At 41.6% G+C, this 15,695-nt stretch overlaps 1 protein-coding gene across 2 annotated transcripts in view; it reads left to right on the plus strand.

The window, feature by feature from the left end:
* The window catches only part of LOC129764823 (phosphoserine phosphatase), a 45,521-nt gene that overhangs the window by 17,081 nt on the left and 12,745 nt on the right, over positions 1 to 15,695 (plus strand). The gene's annotated exons all lie outside the window — the stretch shown is intronic.

A 15,695-nucleotide genomic window follows, 5' to 3' on the forward strand; every position in this document is an offset into this window, starting at 1 on the left:
AAGTCCGGGAGTAAAATATACGTGATTTGTTTTTGAGTTTTAGGTTACCTTATCATCATTTTTTTAGTTAAAAAACAAAATCCAGATGTCTCACCGATCGTTTACGTTTTGCGTTAGATCGCCAATTATCAGCGACGATATGCAGGCTGTCTAGTTTTCCAACACGGAAACTCGTAATGTACAGTTGACCAGGTGAGGAACAGTCCGTATCTGAATATAAACTACACAACTTCAAAGATTGATCTTGAGCTTTACTATGTGTGATTGCAAACGCCAATCGAATAAAAATAAATGGATTTAAAATTATTTTCAAATACAATTTTAGTTCAGGATTTTTCCAACAATTGTAATAAAATGTGTTGATATCACATAGAATACATAGATACAATAATGTTAATTTAAGTTCACAGCTTTGTTTCAGAAGTGTACTTATTCCATCTGGAAATCCACTAACATCTTCGCCAGTAATAATCCAATTAACGCAATTGATTCGCTTTCATTCGATTGAAGTGAAATTCCAGTAGAATTTGCTTCACAGAAATATTCTCGATCTAATGAAAAATCATCCTTTCATTTTGGATTATGGATATTTAATGACATAACGAACGCGCAGCAAATCGATGACAGTTTTGAAATGTTCTATACAAGACCCAGTTATTGCTTTGACAAATGCATCGTTTTATGACAGTTACAGCGTTCCAAAACCCACTCAAAATTTTCGATGTTGAATTCTGGTCATTTTTTTTTGTTGAGTGCAGATCGTTGCCTACTCCGGAATATGATCGATCACAGGAAATGCCGTTTCATCTTCACTCTGAATTTCTGATTCACTGATTTAGTCTGTAGCGCAATACGAAACCTTTTCCGCCATTGTTCGTAAAATTTTCAGAGGGTATTGAAAGCGTATCAAAATATTGAAAAACTATTTATACTGAAAAACTATTTATTGAAACTATTGAAAAAACTATTTATTCTTCGTATCCACGTGAAACACGTGAAAAACTATTTATTCTTCGTATCCACGTGGATATAGTCTAAACCCCCTCCCCCCTCTCCGTGGACAAGCGTGGACATTTTGATACCCCCTACCCCCCCTAAAGTTGTCCACGTGGTATGTGGACAGCCCCTAAATTTAATGACGGACCTTTTACGTTTGGTATGATGACTAGAACAAAATATATGTACGGAAGAATTATCAAACGTTTGATGAACCAGCCTAAGGCTGAAAATCTTTCTAATAAAGACAAAAAAAAATTATCAAACGATTATTTTATTTTACATTTCCCTCTGAAGTTTACGTCCCAAAAGTGTACATACTTCTCGAATCTCGAATTTGCTTCAAACTGGGAAGTTCATTCGCTTCTAGTGGCTGCACGATTTTCCCAGGTTCCTAAGTTTAGAAGATCATGTTAGGACAGACATATTCCACTCTGCACAAAGGCAAGCGAGGACAAAAGTACTCGCAGTTTGCATTTATTTGCAGAGCCGATTTCCCCAGAAACCTCGGTTTTGAAGTCTGTGTTAGGGAAACACATTTCAATCGGAACAAAAATACCCCCGATTTGTATGAATTCGCAATGCCGATTTCCCCACGCTTCATGGATTTGAAGTCTGTGTTAGGGAAACACATTCCAGTCGGAACAAAAATACCCCCGACTTGCATGAATTTGAAATACCGATTTCTCCAGGCACCTTGGTTTAGAAATCTCTATTAGGGAACACATTTCGGTGGGAACAAAAGCTCCCCCTACTTTCGTGTGTTCTTTTTCTTCTTTTTGGCTTTAAGAGGGTTTAAACTTTTCAGTTCACTCGCCTCTAGGCTCTTTCGTGTGCTTGCAATGCCGATTTCGCTGCTTGGTTTTAAAGTCTGTGTTAGGGAACATTTTTCGATGAGAACAAAAGTCCCCCTACTTTCATGTATTTGCAATGCCGATTTCCCCAAGGCTGCTTGGTTTTGATAGCTGTGTTAGGGAAACCGTAAATCGGGCCAATCAAAACGATGCAGTTAGGGCGTTTAGATAACGCCTAATATTTTACAGTTATTCAATTGTTTATCTAATGAAAAACAACATTTTGTTAGTTGCGATAGATGCGTAGAAATATTCCCTATCAAGTGATGCAAACATCTCTCCTATCCAGTACGAAATGTTCGAGCTATAAGCATTCGAAATCTTTCATTTTTTCCTGCATGTTCTGTGTTTAGGTTTTCATTTTACCCTCCATATATTCCGGTTAGACGTAGTCCCACGTCAAAATCCAATGGGTTTCCAGCTTTCACCATCGTATTGTTGCAACACAGCGCCCGCAGCGCTGTTAGATGCATCTACCATGAGCCCAAGAGGCTTTGATGCGTCGGGATAGTGAAGCAATGTTGCCTCGGCTAGCGATTGTTTGCATCGTTCGAAACAATGAGATGTTTCTTTATCCCATGAATTTTTTCTGTTGTCGTTTTTTCGATTGTCAGGAATTAGCTTTCGTAACTGCTCTTGAACTTCTGCAGCATGTGGTACGAAACGTTTGTAGACATTAATCAATGCCAGGAACCGGTGCAAATCCTTCACCACTGTTGGTATCTTATATTCAAGAACAGCGCGAACACGTGATGCAATTGGACGTATTCCGTCCTTATCAATCAAATATCCTAGAAACTCTACCTGCGGTTTCGAAAAAACACACTTTTCGGCATTTATTACAAGACCGTATGTCTTGAGGCGTTCGAGGACAACTTTGACGTGTTCCTTATGCTCAGCCATGCTTGCTGACGCTATACAAATATCGTCGATAAACACGATAACGAAGTCCAAATCTCCGAAAAGTTTGTGCATGAACCGCTGGAAGGTCTGTCTTGCATTGCATAGGCCAAATGGCATGCGCATAAACTCATACAGACCGAAAGGAGTGATGACGGCCGTTTTTGGAATATCTGTAGTTTCCACCGGAATATTAGAATACGCTCTGACAAGATCCAACGTAGTGAAAATGATCTTACCTTGGAATCTGTTGACAAGATCGTGGACGTGAGGTACGGGGTACCTGTCAGGGATTGTAGCTTTATTCAAGCGCCGATAATCGCCCACAAACCTCCATTCACCACTTTTTTGGGAACACAATGGAGAGGGCTTGCCCAGCTGCTGCTCGAAGGGCGACATATTCCCATTTCGCACATAGTTTGGAACTCGTTTTTTGCTGCTTGAAGTTTTTCTGGATGCATACGACGCGGCTTTGAAGCCACCGGAGGCCCCCGTGTAATTATATGATGTGTGACATCGTGCTTAACTTCCTGTTGAATTGATGACGGAATTAATATTTCTCGATACGATGTCAGCAAGTCTCGAAACGGATGTTGAGCGTCCACCGCAGTTATTCCATGGAGAGGCACTTCCGACAAACAACCAGTAGTTCGTGGTTTCGTTGTCTCGTCAATCAAGAGCCGGTTGTTTAGATTCACTAGCAATCCACAATGTGCTAGCAAGTCCGCACCAATGATGGCAATTTTTACATCTGCCACTAGGAAGCGCCACTTGAAACATCGTCGAAGGCCGAGATCCACTGCGATAAATTTACTCCCATAGGTCTGTATTTTTGTTCCATTTGCTGCATGTAGAGAAAACGAAACTGTTGCTCCTGTTCTATCCTGTCTTGTCGCTGGAATGATGGGCACATCCGAGCCTGTGTCGATGAGGAAACGAATCTTGCTTGTTTTGTCGAAAATTACAAGTCGGCGGCTTTGGACAGTGCTACCCACCTGTGCCGATTCAGGCGGACAACCAACTAGTTTTTTTGACGTGTGAATGAACAAGGCTCTCTGCAACGATCTGCTCGATTGCCATATTTACGGTGGTACCAGCAAACGTCTTCGCCACGGGGTCCCGAGTTTGAAGAAGATCTACTACGGTTTCGTACTGGGGTAGTCTTGAGGCGTCGAATTTCGGCTGTAAGAACTTCAATTTCTTCCTTCAGATTGGTGTAATCAGCATTCTGCCCAGTGGGTTAAGCTGGAATCTGAACAGTTGCGGTAGTGACCGTAGATGAATCGATCATTTTATCGGCCATTTCTGCTAGTTTCTGCAAACTTCCATCACTTATGCTCAGTACCACTCGAACATTTTGCGGCATCCTTTGGAGGAATAGCATCTTCATTAATGCATCGTCGACGTTCAATCCCGTGGAGCTTTCCTGCATCTTGGCGAGAAGATGTGTGGGTCGAAGATCACCCAAATCGCAAGAACCAAGTAATTGTTCGAGTCGCGCCTGTGGCGAAAGAGCAAAACGAGCAATCAGTCGATCTTTAACTGCATCGTATTTATTTTCAAGTGGAGGATTTGACACTAAGTCCGAGACGTGGCATATTACGGACTGATCTATTTTTGCAATGATGTGCCAAAATTTTGTTTCATCTTTCGTAACCTGTGCCAGATGGAATTGCGCCTCCGCCTGTGCGAACCACATGTGTGGATCGTTCTTCCAGAAAACTGGCAACTTAATTGCCACTGCTGCAATATTTTGCTGCGCTGGAGCTGAGTCCACCATTTTGTCTATTGCTTCGGATAAAAGCAAAATTATCCGATTGTCGATTTAGTTTTAGCGTTTTTTCGACTGGAGTCCGTTTCAATCACGTCGGGGTCACCAAATGTGGGTCGGAAATGACGAGGAGCAAATAACGCGACGAAATAAATCAATTAAATTTAACTTTATTTCTGTACATGTGTTTACATACGTGAGGATACTTTTAGACTGACTTTGCTGCACTTGCAGTGCAGCCAGGTGCTAGGACGACTTATTGAATAGGGTCACCACACTACTAAAGCAATATAGTTCGCAGTTCATCCTAGCAGTTTGTGTTGTTTACAGAAGTTAAGCTATAATTCATCAGTGACCCTATGTATCTATTTGTTCACGAAACACCTTTGATCTGGTCTTTCCATCCTGCATATTGCACGCTACTTCTCCTGGTGAAGTTGAAGTTGCTGAAGAGTAGCGTTTTCCTAGTTGATATCTTACAATTTGTCCGGTCCAGCGCTGTCTACCGTCTTCATAATTCGTTACTCGAATGTACTCAACATTTAGATTGATTGAATTTTCTTTGATCTGCAAAGTTCATTCGTTTTTAACTCAGAATTTAAATGTTTGGCGATACCTTCCACTTGCAAATTTCAATGTCGTCCAGCCCCTAGCAAACAGTGCAGTTTTGTCGAGCCCATGCGTTGTGCGTTGGCGCGCCCCATACAATTCTGGTTCCATTCGCAGTGAAAGATGTTTCTGAAACGCTTCGCTTCGTAACACTTGATCCTAGGAAGCGCCTAAGTTCAACCGGAATAATATTATTTAAGTGATTTCTGTGAGTTGAGATTTCGATGCCAGATTAAAGTTGTTCAAGAACAGACATGTGGTAAATTGGAGGAAACGTCTACATCATGAAATGTCTCAAGTCAATTTTGAGTACCCGAAAAGGGATTGATCATCCTTCTTGCACTGGTTTTTGAGGCCGGGGAAGGTTCTTATGATAGTTCGAGACCCCTCCTCGAGACCTTTTGGGGAGCAATAAATGTGATGGTTTGACACTCCTCCCCCTATGTAAAGACTGACTGAATAACTCCAGAACTAATCAAGCAAATGGAATCAAACTTGACATATAAAGTTTTTAGGGATCGATAATCGTCTCCATGGTGGTTCGACACTCCTCCCCCGTCTCTAAGGAGAGACTACCATACAAATGAAACACAAATTTCTGCATTACTCGAGAACTAATCAAGCAAACGAAACCAAATTTGGCATGAAGAGGTTTTAGGGTGCAATAAATGTTTCTATGGTAGTTAGACATTCCTCCTCTGCCATACAAATGAAAAAAAACTCTGCTTAACTCATGAATTAATCAAGCAAACGAAAACAAATTGGAGAATTTAGAGGGCAATAATTGTTTATATGGTGGTTTGACAATCCTTTCCCTTCTCTAAAAGCAAGGGGGCTGCCATACAAATGAAACACAAACTTCTACATGACCCGAGAACTAATCAAGCAAATGGAGCCAAATTTGAGATGTGAGGGTTTTTGGATACGAGAAATGTTTCTATGATGGTATGACACCTCTCTCTCCTCTGAAATGGAGAGGGAGTCCAGTGAAAATAATGCACATATTTCAACCAAACATGACAATTGAAAATTTTCGGAAAACTCTGAAGGAAAATGAAAAAATTAAGCAAATTCAAATTCGCATATCGCAATATATTCTACAATTGCATATTGACAAGCGTTGTTAGTCCATTTGATGTTTGCGGTAACGAAATCCATCTTTGTTCAAAAGTGGAAATGGATTTCAATATGACAAAACGCACTCCTATATCTTCTTCTAGGGGCTGTCCACATACCACGTGGACAGAAAAATCACGATTTTAGACTCCCCCCTCTCCACCGTGGAAAAGCGTAGACATTTTCATACCCATACCCCCCTTTGTCCACGTGAACATTTTTCCTTTTTTAATAATTAAGGAAATAACTGAATTGCGCCTGAATTCTATTTAAGTTTATTTTATTGCGAATTTTACTAGCTGTACCCTGCTGTACAGCTTTTCTGTGGCTCATTGTTGTTGTACGGTAGAGAAATGAGTAGCATGACAAAGCACATGTTTAATTTGATTTTGAAATACTTTTGAGTTAACAAGATTTTCTTTGTTTTTCCATTATCAGCGAAAATGTGCAGGCTATCTAGTTTGCCAACACGGAAACTCGTAATGTAAAGTTGACCAGGTGAGGAACAATCCGCATCTGAATATAAACTACACAACTTCAAAGATTGATCTTGAGCTTTACTAATTGTGATTGCAAACGCCAATTGAATAAAAATAAGTGGGTTTAAAGTTATTTTCAAATACAATTTTAGTTCAGGAGTTTTTCAATAAAATTTGTTGATATCACATAAAGGGTGTGTCACATCAAATTGCATCACGGAAAAAACGCTGTAGAAATTTTATTTTTAGGAATTATATCTTCAGCTTTCGCTTATAATCAGATAAGAGTGTATTGATCACGTTGGCCATGCTTCACTGTCAAGTTTTCGTAAATTTGGAAAAATGTCGTCGAACAAAAAAGAGCGTCGTGAATTAATCCTGTGCACTCATTTCGAGAATCCGGAGTTGTCACATCGGGACATCGGTAAGATGCTGGGAATCGTCCAATCCACGGTCAGCAGAGTACTAAAACGATACTTCGAGAACCTAACCATCGACCGGAAGGTGAAGAACGGCAAAAATGGATGCTCCGTCAGTGAAAAAGATCACAAGTGCGTAGTTAAGCAATTTAGACGTGATCCGAGAAGTTCGGTGTGGGATGTCGCCAATAAGCTGAATTTGTCAAGTTCATTCGTCCAGCGGACCAAGCAGCGGGAGGGCCTGCGTACATACAAGGTTCAGAAGGCTCCTAACCGCGACGAAAGGCAAAACATGGTGGGGAAGACGCGAGCCCGGAAGCTGTACACCGAAATGCTGACGAAGCCGCATTGCCTGGTAATGGACGACGAAACCTACGTCAAAGCGGACTTTCGTCAGCTGCCGGGCCTGTTGTTCTTCTCCGCAGAGGACAAATTCAGCGTTCCGGAGGAGATTCGCAAGCAGAAACTATCCAAGTTTGCCAAAAAGTACATGGTGTGGCAAGCGATCTGCTCTTGCGGAAAGCGGAGCGCCCCCTTCGTGATGACCGGCACGGTAAACGGGCAGGTTTACCTTAAGGAGTGCCTACAGAAGCGCTTACTACCACTATTGAAGCAGCACGAGGGCCCGACCATCTTCTGGCCGGATCTCGCTTCGTGCCACTATTCAAAGAACGTGTTGGAGTGGTACGAAGTCAACGGGGTCACCTTCGTGCCAAAGGAAATGAACCCGCCCAACGCGCCGGAGCTTCGCCCAATAGAGAAATATTGGGCGATTATGAAGCAGGCCCTCCGGAAGAACCCAAAAGTTGTCAAATCGGAGGCGGACTTCAAGAGAAAATGGATTTCTGTTTAAAAAAAACTACAACCTGACGTTGTACAGAACCTTATGGACGGGGTAAAGAGGAAGGTGCGAGCATACGGGCTTGGGCTCGAAGTATGAATAAAAAGAAAATGCCAAAAGTTGTTTAATAGTTTTTATTTTACTGTCTAAAATTTTCGGATCGGTCTACTGGGCGAATTTCTACAGCGTTTTTTCCGTGATGCAATTTGATGTGACACACCCTTTATAATACATATATACAATAATGTTAATTTGAGTTCTCAGCTTCATTTCAGGAGTGTGCTTATTCCATCTGGAAATCGAATGAAAAATTATCCTTTCTTTTTGAATTATGCATATTTCATGACATAACGATCGCATAGCAAATCGACGGACAGTTTTGAAATGTTCTATACAAGACCCAATTATTGCTTTGACAAATGCATCGTTTTATGACAGAATTACAGCGTTCCGAAACCCACTCAAAATTTTCGATGCCGCATTCTGGTCCCTCTTTTTGTTGAGTGCAGATCTTTGCCCACTCCGGAGTATGATTGATCACAGCAAATGCCGATTCATTTTAACTCTGGATCTCCGATTCACCTTTAGTCGGTAGCGCAATACGAAACCTTTTCCGCCATAGTTCGGAGAATTTTCAGAGGGTATTGAAAGCATATTAAAATATTTTATTATTTTTCAAATCCTTATCGATCATTCTGCAATTCATTAATCCTTTGCGGTCGTATGTCTGCTATCAGCCACCACAGGAATCATACTGAAAACTTTATCCAACCACATACAATAATTTACACTTCTTTGAAAGTTTGAAAAGTTTGAGTTTGAAAAAAGTGAAAAAAAGTCTATAGAAAATTATATTCGATGGAAAAAACATATTCGTAATATCATGAAAACTCAACCATTGTGGAATTGTCGCGTAACTTTTGAACAGGTCCTATGTAACAAATGTAAACAAATCGAGTTAATGGGTGCACGCTATTAGTTTTCAATCATTGAAAGAATTACAAAAACAATCGTTCACGTATCTCTCTTCTTCATCTTTTCATCGCCGATACAAAAAATATCCAATGTATAGATTAGGATTTTAAGCACCCGGCTGTTACTTCGGACGCCACTTTCCGAAGTAACAAAGCAGTCAAAACAAAACGAAGTCGTGCATCGGTCGTTTTGAGTTTTTGTTTCTTTCGGGTGTTGTTATCCATTTCATTGCAATTCAACGATTGATAACAATGATAATCTGTCTTTAGAACAAAATTCTGATATTTGGATTGTCGTTTAGTAGTTTGTTTCAAATTTTTGTCGTGCAACGTAATGAGACCAATGTGCAAACGCGAGCAGTCAAAACGTCCAATGTAACATTTTTCGCTCCGAGGCTTCAATTTTAATCTCAAATCACGGAACAACAGTTACGATTGGTTTTTCAGAGTTATTCTTGACTGCTAGTGGTGTAAGTAGCGATAAAGCTTTTAAGACAATAATGTTCGGGTCTTCTCGAGTTGACGAAAATGTTACATTGGAGTTTACGTGAGTTTTTTTTCGAATATGGAATTCAGTGAAAAAGTCCAATGATTTATTAAAAATATATGAAGTACTCTCAAGCAACTTAATCAGATTATATTTTTTTTTATTAAATCGTTTATTTTTACAGGCTCAGTTACATAAGTTTAAAGGAGCCAAACTCCTGACTGTATTTGTACAAGTATATATAAACATTTTTCCTTAATTCTAATGTTAATGGTGTAGAAAACCGATTACTCGCGGTCTACTCGAGTTTAGAAGGGTGACATATTTTCTTCAGGAAAAGGAAGGGATAAAAGGATATGTTGACAATGTTCACTCTCACATTCACACTCACATTCATTACACTCAATTATTAAACCTATCTTATATCTAATATGCATTTACATTTCACCTTATTCTATTGTTAATAGAAGGGATTTGATTTCTCGCGAAGGAAAAGGAAAAGGAGAATATAAGGATATAAGGACAATCAGACACGAAGATCGATAACTTTTAGGATATATATTTGGGACATGTAATCAAGGTCTAAACCAGCCAACACATCTCTCACCGGCACATTGGGCTGCCTTCCTCTAGCCCGAAGAGAGTTTTCTAAATTCGATCTGGCAACAAGATACTCCTCGCACGACCAAACAACGTGTTCGATGTCGTGGTAACCTTGGCCACAGGCACAGATATTGCTGTCGGCAAGCTCAAAACGAAAGAGTAGCGCGTTTAACGAACAGTGATTGGACATGAGTCGGGAGAAGGTGCGAATAAAGTCCCGACTCAAGTCCAGACTTTTGAACCACGGTTTGAGGCTAACCTTAGGGATAATTGAGTGGAGCCACCGGCCCAATTCATCTTCGTTCCATTTGCGTTGCCAGTTAGCGATGGTATTTTTGCGGACTAAAGAATAAAATTCATTGAAGGCGATTTGACGCTGATAAATATCGCCTTCAATTGCACCTACCTTTGCTAATGAGTCAGCCCTCTCATTACCCGGAATTGAGCAATGTGAAGGGACCCAGACAAAGGTAATGACATAACAGCGTCTGTCATTACCTTTGTCTGGGTCCGTCAAAATTTCTCGTATTCTCTCAAGGAAGTACGGCGAGTGCTTTTCCGGCCTCACTGAACGGATAGCTTCGACAGAGCTAAGACTATCCGTTACAATGTAATAGTGTTCAACAGGTCGTGAGGCGACGCTGTCCAGCGCCCAATGAATTGCTGCCAATTCAGCAATATACACTGAGCAAGGATTCTGAAGACTGTGTGAAGTGCTAAAAAATTCGTTGAACACTCCAAATCCTGTGGACTCATTTATAGTGGACCCATCAGTAAAGTACATATCATCACAATTGATACCCCTATATTTTTCATCGAAGATCGTTGGAGCGATCCTCGATCGTTGGTAATCTGAATATCCATGGATATCTTGCTTCATGGACAGATCAAAATGCACAGAGGAATTGATGTAGTCAGGGAAACAAACACGGTTGGGAATATACGAAGAAGGATCAACCTGCATGGAGATGAATTCATGATATGAACTCATGAATCCGGAGTGAAAATTTAGCTCGATCAGCTGCTCAAAATTTCTGATCACCAATGGGTTCATGACCTTACACCGGATGAGGAACCGAAGAGATAATAAATTGAAGCGTTCTTTTAGTGGGAGTAGGCCTGCCAAAACCTCGAGGCTCATGGTATGCGTTGAGGGCATACATCCCAACGCAATACGGAAACAAAGATACTGAATTCGCTCGAGTTTAATGAGGTGTGTTTTGGCAGCTCATTGAAAACAGAAACTGCCATACTCCATCACTGAGAGAATAGTTGTTCGATACAACATTATAAGATCTTCGGGATGGGCTCCCCACCAGGTACCGGTAATTGTACGGAGAAAGTTTATTCTTTGTTGACATTTTTTACTCAGATACCTAATATGGGCCCCCCAAGTACATTTGGAGTCGAACCAGACCCCAAGATACTTGAATGACATAGCATGAGTGATCGGTTTACCCAAAAGTTGAAGCTTTGGTTTTGCTGGTCTATGCTTCCTAGAAAAAACCACCATCTCTGTTTTCTCCGTGGGGAATTCGATCCCTAGCCCAATGGCCCAGGTTGAAAAATTGTTCAATGTATCTTGTAAGGGTCCTTGCAGGTCGGATTCGTTTGATCCTACGACCGACACCACTCCATCATCTGCAAGTTGTCTTAGGCTGCAATTTTGTGTAAGGCAATTGTCGATGTCGCTTACATAGAAGTTGTACAAAAGGGGGCTTAAACATGAGCCCTGGGGGAGGCCCATGTAGGAGACCCGATTTACTGTCGAATCCCCGTGAGAAAAGTTCAAATGTTTCTCACAAAGCAAGTTATATAACATATTATTCAATAGGGGTCTGCCGCCTGAGAGTGTAATTTGTCTGACAACACCTCTATTGAAACAGAATCAAAGGCCCCCTTTATGTCCAAGAATACTGAAGCCATTTGTTTTTTTTCGGCGTAAGCCATTTGAATTTCTGAAGAAAGCAACGCAAGACAATCATTCGTCCCCTTGCCCCTGCGGAACCCATATTGTGTATCTGAGAGTAGGCCATTCGTTTCAACCCATCGATCAAGGCGAAACAAGATCATTTTCTCCAACAATTTCCGTATACAAGACAGCATTGCTATTGGGCGGTACGAAGTCGGACGCGGGCCTTCCGGGTTTTTGAATAGCTATAACTCTTACTTGTCTCCAATTATCTGGAACAATATTATGCTCCATGAACCGATTGAATAAATTCAACAAGCGATGTTTCGCCACATCAGGGAGGTTTTTTAACAAGTTGAACTTAATTCTATCCGTTCCTGGAGCCGAATTGTTACAAGAAAGGAGAGCAAGAGAGAATTCTACCATCGAAAAATCGGAATCAAGATCGCACCTATCTTGTGGTATATCTCGAACAATTTTTTGCACAGGAGCGGAATCGGGACAAACCTTCCGTGCAAAATTGAAAATCCATCGATGTGAATATTCTTCGCTTTCATTCGTTGAAGAGCGATTTCTCATGTTTCGAGCCACTTTCCATAATTTTTTCATTGACGTTTCTCGTGACAAACCTCCCACGAAATTTCGCCAATAAGCACGTTTTTTCCCTTTGATCAAATTTTTAAATTGATTTTCAAGGTCCAAATACGATTGAAAATTTTCAATGGTTCCACGTTTCCGAAAAGCTTTGAATGCGTTCGATTTATCCTGATAAAGCTTGGAACATTGGCTATCCCACCTTGGATTGGGAAGCCTTCGACGAATAGTGGAGCCTGGGATGGGTTTCGTTTGAGCGCGAACCGCGCTGTCATATATCAAACGAGAAAGGAAGTTATACTCCTCCAATGGAGGTAAACCATCTCTGGAATTGATGGCTAGAGTAATCGCGTCCGCATATTTTTTCCAGTCAATGTGTCTTGTGAGGTCATATGCCATGTTTATAGATTCAGAAGAATTCGACCCAATGGTGATGGAAATTTTGATTGGCAAGTGATCACTACCGTTGGGGTCCTGGATTACATTCCACTTGCAATCTAACGATAGTGAATTCGAGCAAGGTCAAGAGGTCAAGAGCACTTGGGTTAGCAGGAGGTTTAGGTACACGTGTTGTTTCCCCAGTGTTCAAAACGGTCATATTGATGCTGTTACAAAGGTCATATATCAACAATGAACGATTGTCGTCGTACTGTTCCCCCCAGGCAGTTCCGTGAGAGTTGAAGTCTCCCAAGATCAATCGTGGCTCAGGAAGAAGTGAGCACATGTCAACAAGTTGCTTGCGGCTAACCGCAGCTCTCGGAGGCCAATACAAGCTGACAATACAGAGGTCTTTTCCTCTGATGTTTGCATGACAAGCAACAGCTTCAATCCCTCCAATAGGTGGAAGGTCAATTCGAAAAAATGAGTGGCACTTATTGATCCCCAATAGCACCCCTCCGTATCTGTCATCACGGTCCAAGCGTATAATATTAAAATCGTGGAAAGAGAGATCATTTTGAGAAAAGAGCCAAGTTTCGGACAGAGCAAAAACATCACAGTTGAAGTTATGAATTAAAAATTTGAACGTATCCAATTTAGGTATAAGACTACGACAATTCCACTGTAAAACAGTGATATCTCCGACCTCTCTATTTGAATTAGACATCAAGAGAGATAATCATTGCAAGGAGGGGCCATGTTTGCATCAATTGCTGTAAAATTGTCTTTAATACTGGAAGCATTGAGATGACAATGGTTCTGATGGAGTCGGAAACATTAAAACACTTGAAGATTTGATCCAAAAGGTCAGACAACTTTATAAATCCCGATTGGGAAGTTGAGCTGGACGGAAAAACAGGGACAGTTGGGGTTTTTGATGTCCCCTCGAGTGCTGGGTCGTTCGAAGGTGAACTATTGCCACGGAAGCCAGGAGGAACCTGATTTTGCTTGTCCGCTGCACTCGATTTTTTAGGCAAGCTAACAGGGGATATCACCGGAGGGACTTGTGATTGAATTTTGGGAGTGGTCACATTTTTGCGCCGGGGATTCCCTTGGGAAATAAAATAAAAAATGTGCCCCCGTGAGCTGTGTTCGCTTCCATTTCGTCAACGGGTAACGTGGCGAAGGCATTTTATGTGTTGATTGGTTGTTGTTCTTGAGCCGGTGGAGAAGCGCCCTTCAAAATTTCCGCAAAAGTGCGCTTCGAGCGTTCCTTCAAAGAGCGCTTCTGTTTATCCCAGCGACTCTTATAAGTTTCACAAGCTGAGAGCTCTTGTGGGGATCCCCCGACATTTATGCTCAGTCGCACTGCAGGATTTCCCCTCATGTTGCTCTCCGCAAGTGGCACAGCGCTCCTTGTTGGCGCAATAGTCTGCTGTATGACCAACTGACTTGCATTTGTTGCAAGTCATGGGCTTTGGCACGAAGAGTCGCACTGAAAGCCTTAATTTATCCACCATAACGTAGTCAGGGAGGGCGGAACCAGCAAAAGTTACTCGAAACGAGTCGGACGGCGTGAATTTTTTTTCTTCCCTATTCTGGGAAACTTTTCCAAGTTGCTGGCAGTCCAAAATTTTAATTTGCTTCAAAGGGAGCTGTTTAAATCTGCCATCTCCCTCTTTTATTATTTCGCGCGTCAGACCCGTTTCTGTAATCACCCCCGCAATTTCTACGTTATGGCAGGGCACATATACGCGATATTCTATTACAAAACGATTGTCGACAACAATATCGTTAGCGTGCTTCCGATTAGCCACGACAACACGCAGTTTGTTCGGTCTAACCTTTCTAATTTCGACCACGGAGGAATAATATCTTGCCAGATCTTTAGAAATTTGAATGACATTTAGAGATTTTCCTTTTGGTTTGGGCCGAAAGAAAACAACCCATGGGCCAGATCCAGGTGAATCTTCTGGATAGACCTTGACACGAGGAGAGGAAACAACTGAGGGGGAGGTCGAGGTCGATTGTTGAGCGGGATCAGGAACAGTAGGGCTGGGAGGCAAGTTCGGGAGTTGATCGGAAGCGGGAGCAGGAGATTGAGGGGGTGAAGAGGAAAGGTTTGCAAATTTTCTTGAGGGGGGCTTGTTTAGGTGGCTTAACTCTCCCTCTAAAGAGACATCCGAAGGGGGATCGCGTTTAAGCGACTTTCCAGCTCCCGTAGATATGGAGGGGTAGACAGTGGATTCAATCTCCATGTCAACGGTTCCTTCTTCATCTGCCATTTAAAGTGGCAGATGTACACTTTTTAGTTAATTTTTCAATTTTTTGTTTGTTTTTTCTTTCTAAACCTAATAAACTTAACCTAATAAAATTATTGATACTTATAATGCACACCACACCAATGCGGATAATCTCCAACGCGTATCAATCCTTCGGTGCAGCTGAACCGGTGTATCGCACCACAGTACGATAATGGTGTCGATGACGAGAGGCGATAAATTCACCAGCACACAGCACACAGCGCCCGCGCTGTAGGTCTTCTTCCTCCTCTTTGTTGTGTCCGCTTCAATGCAATCCAGTTACAATCTAGGGAATCCCGTTATTGTGCACAATCACTTGACCAGCCACGAGAATAACGGTATCACTTCAACGATACACGATAACGAAATATATGCGTCCGGCGGCTTCGAACTTAGGAAGACGAATGAATAATCAGATTATTGATAATTACGGAATACTCAGGTTGGGCGGAGTTTTAA

This window comes from Toxorhynchites rutilus, chromosome 2, assembly GCF_029784135.1.
Source record: "Toxorhynchites rutilus septentrionalis strain SRP chromosome 2, ASM2978413v1, whole genome shotgun sequence".
Lineage (NCBI taxonomy): Eukaryota > Metazoa > Arthropoda > Insecta > Diptera > Culicidae > Toxorhynchites > Toxorhynchites rutilus.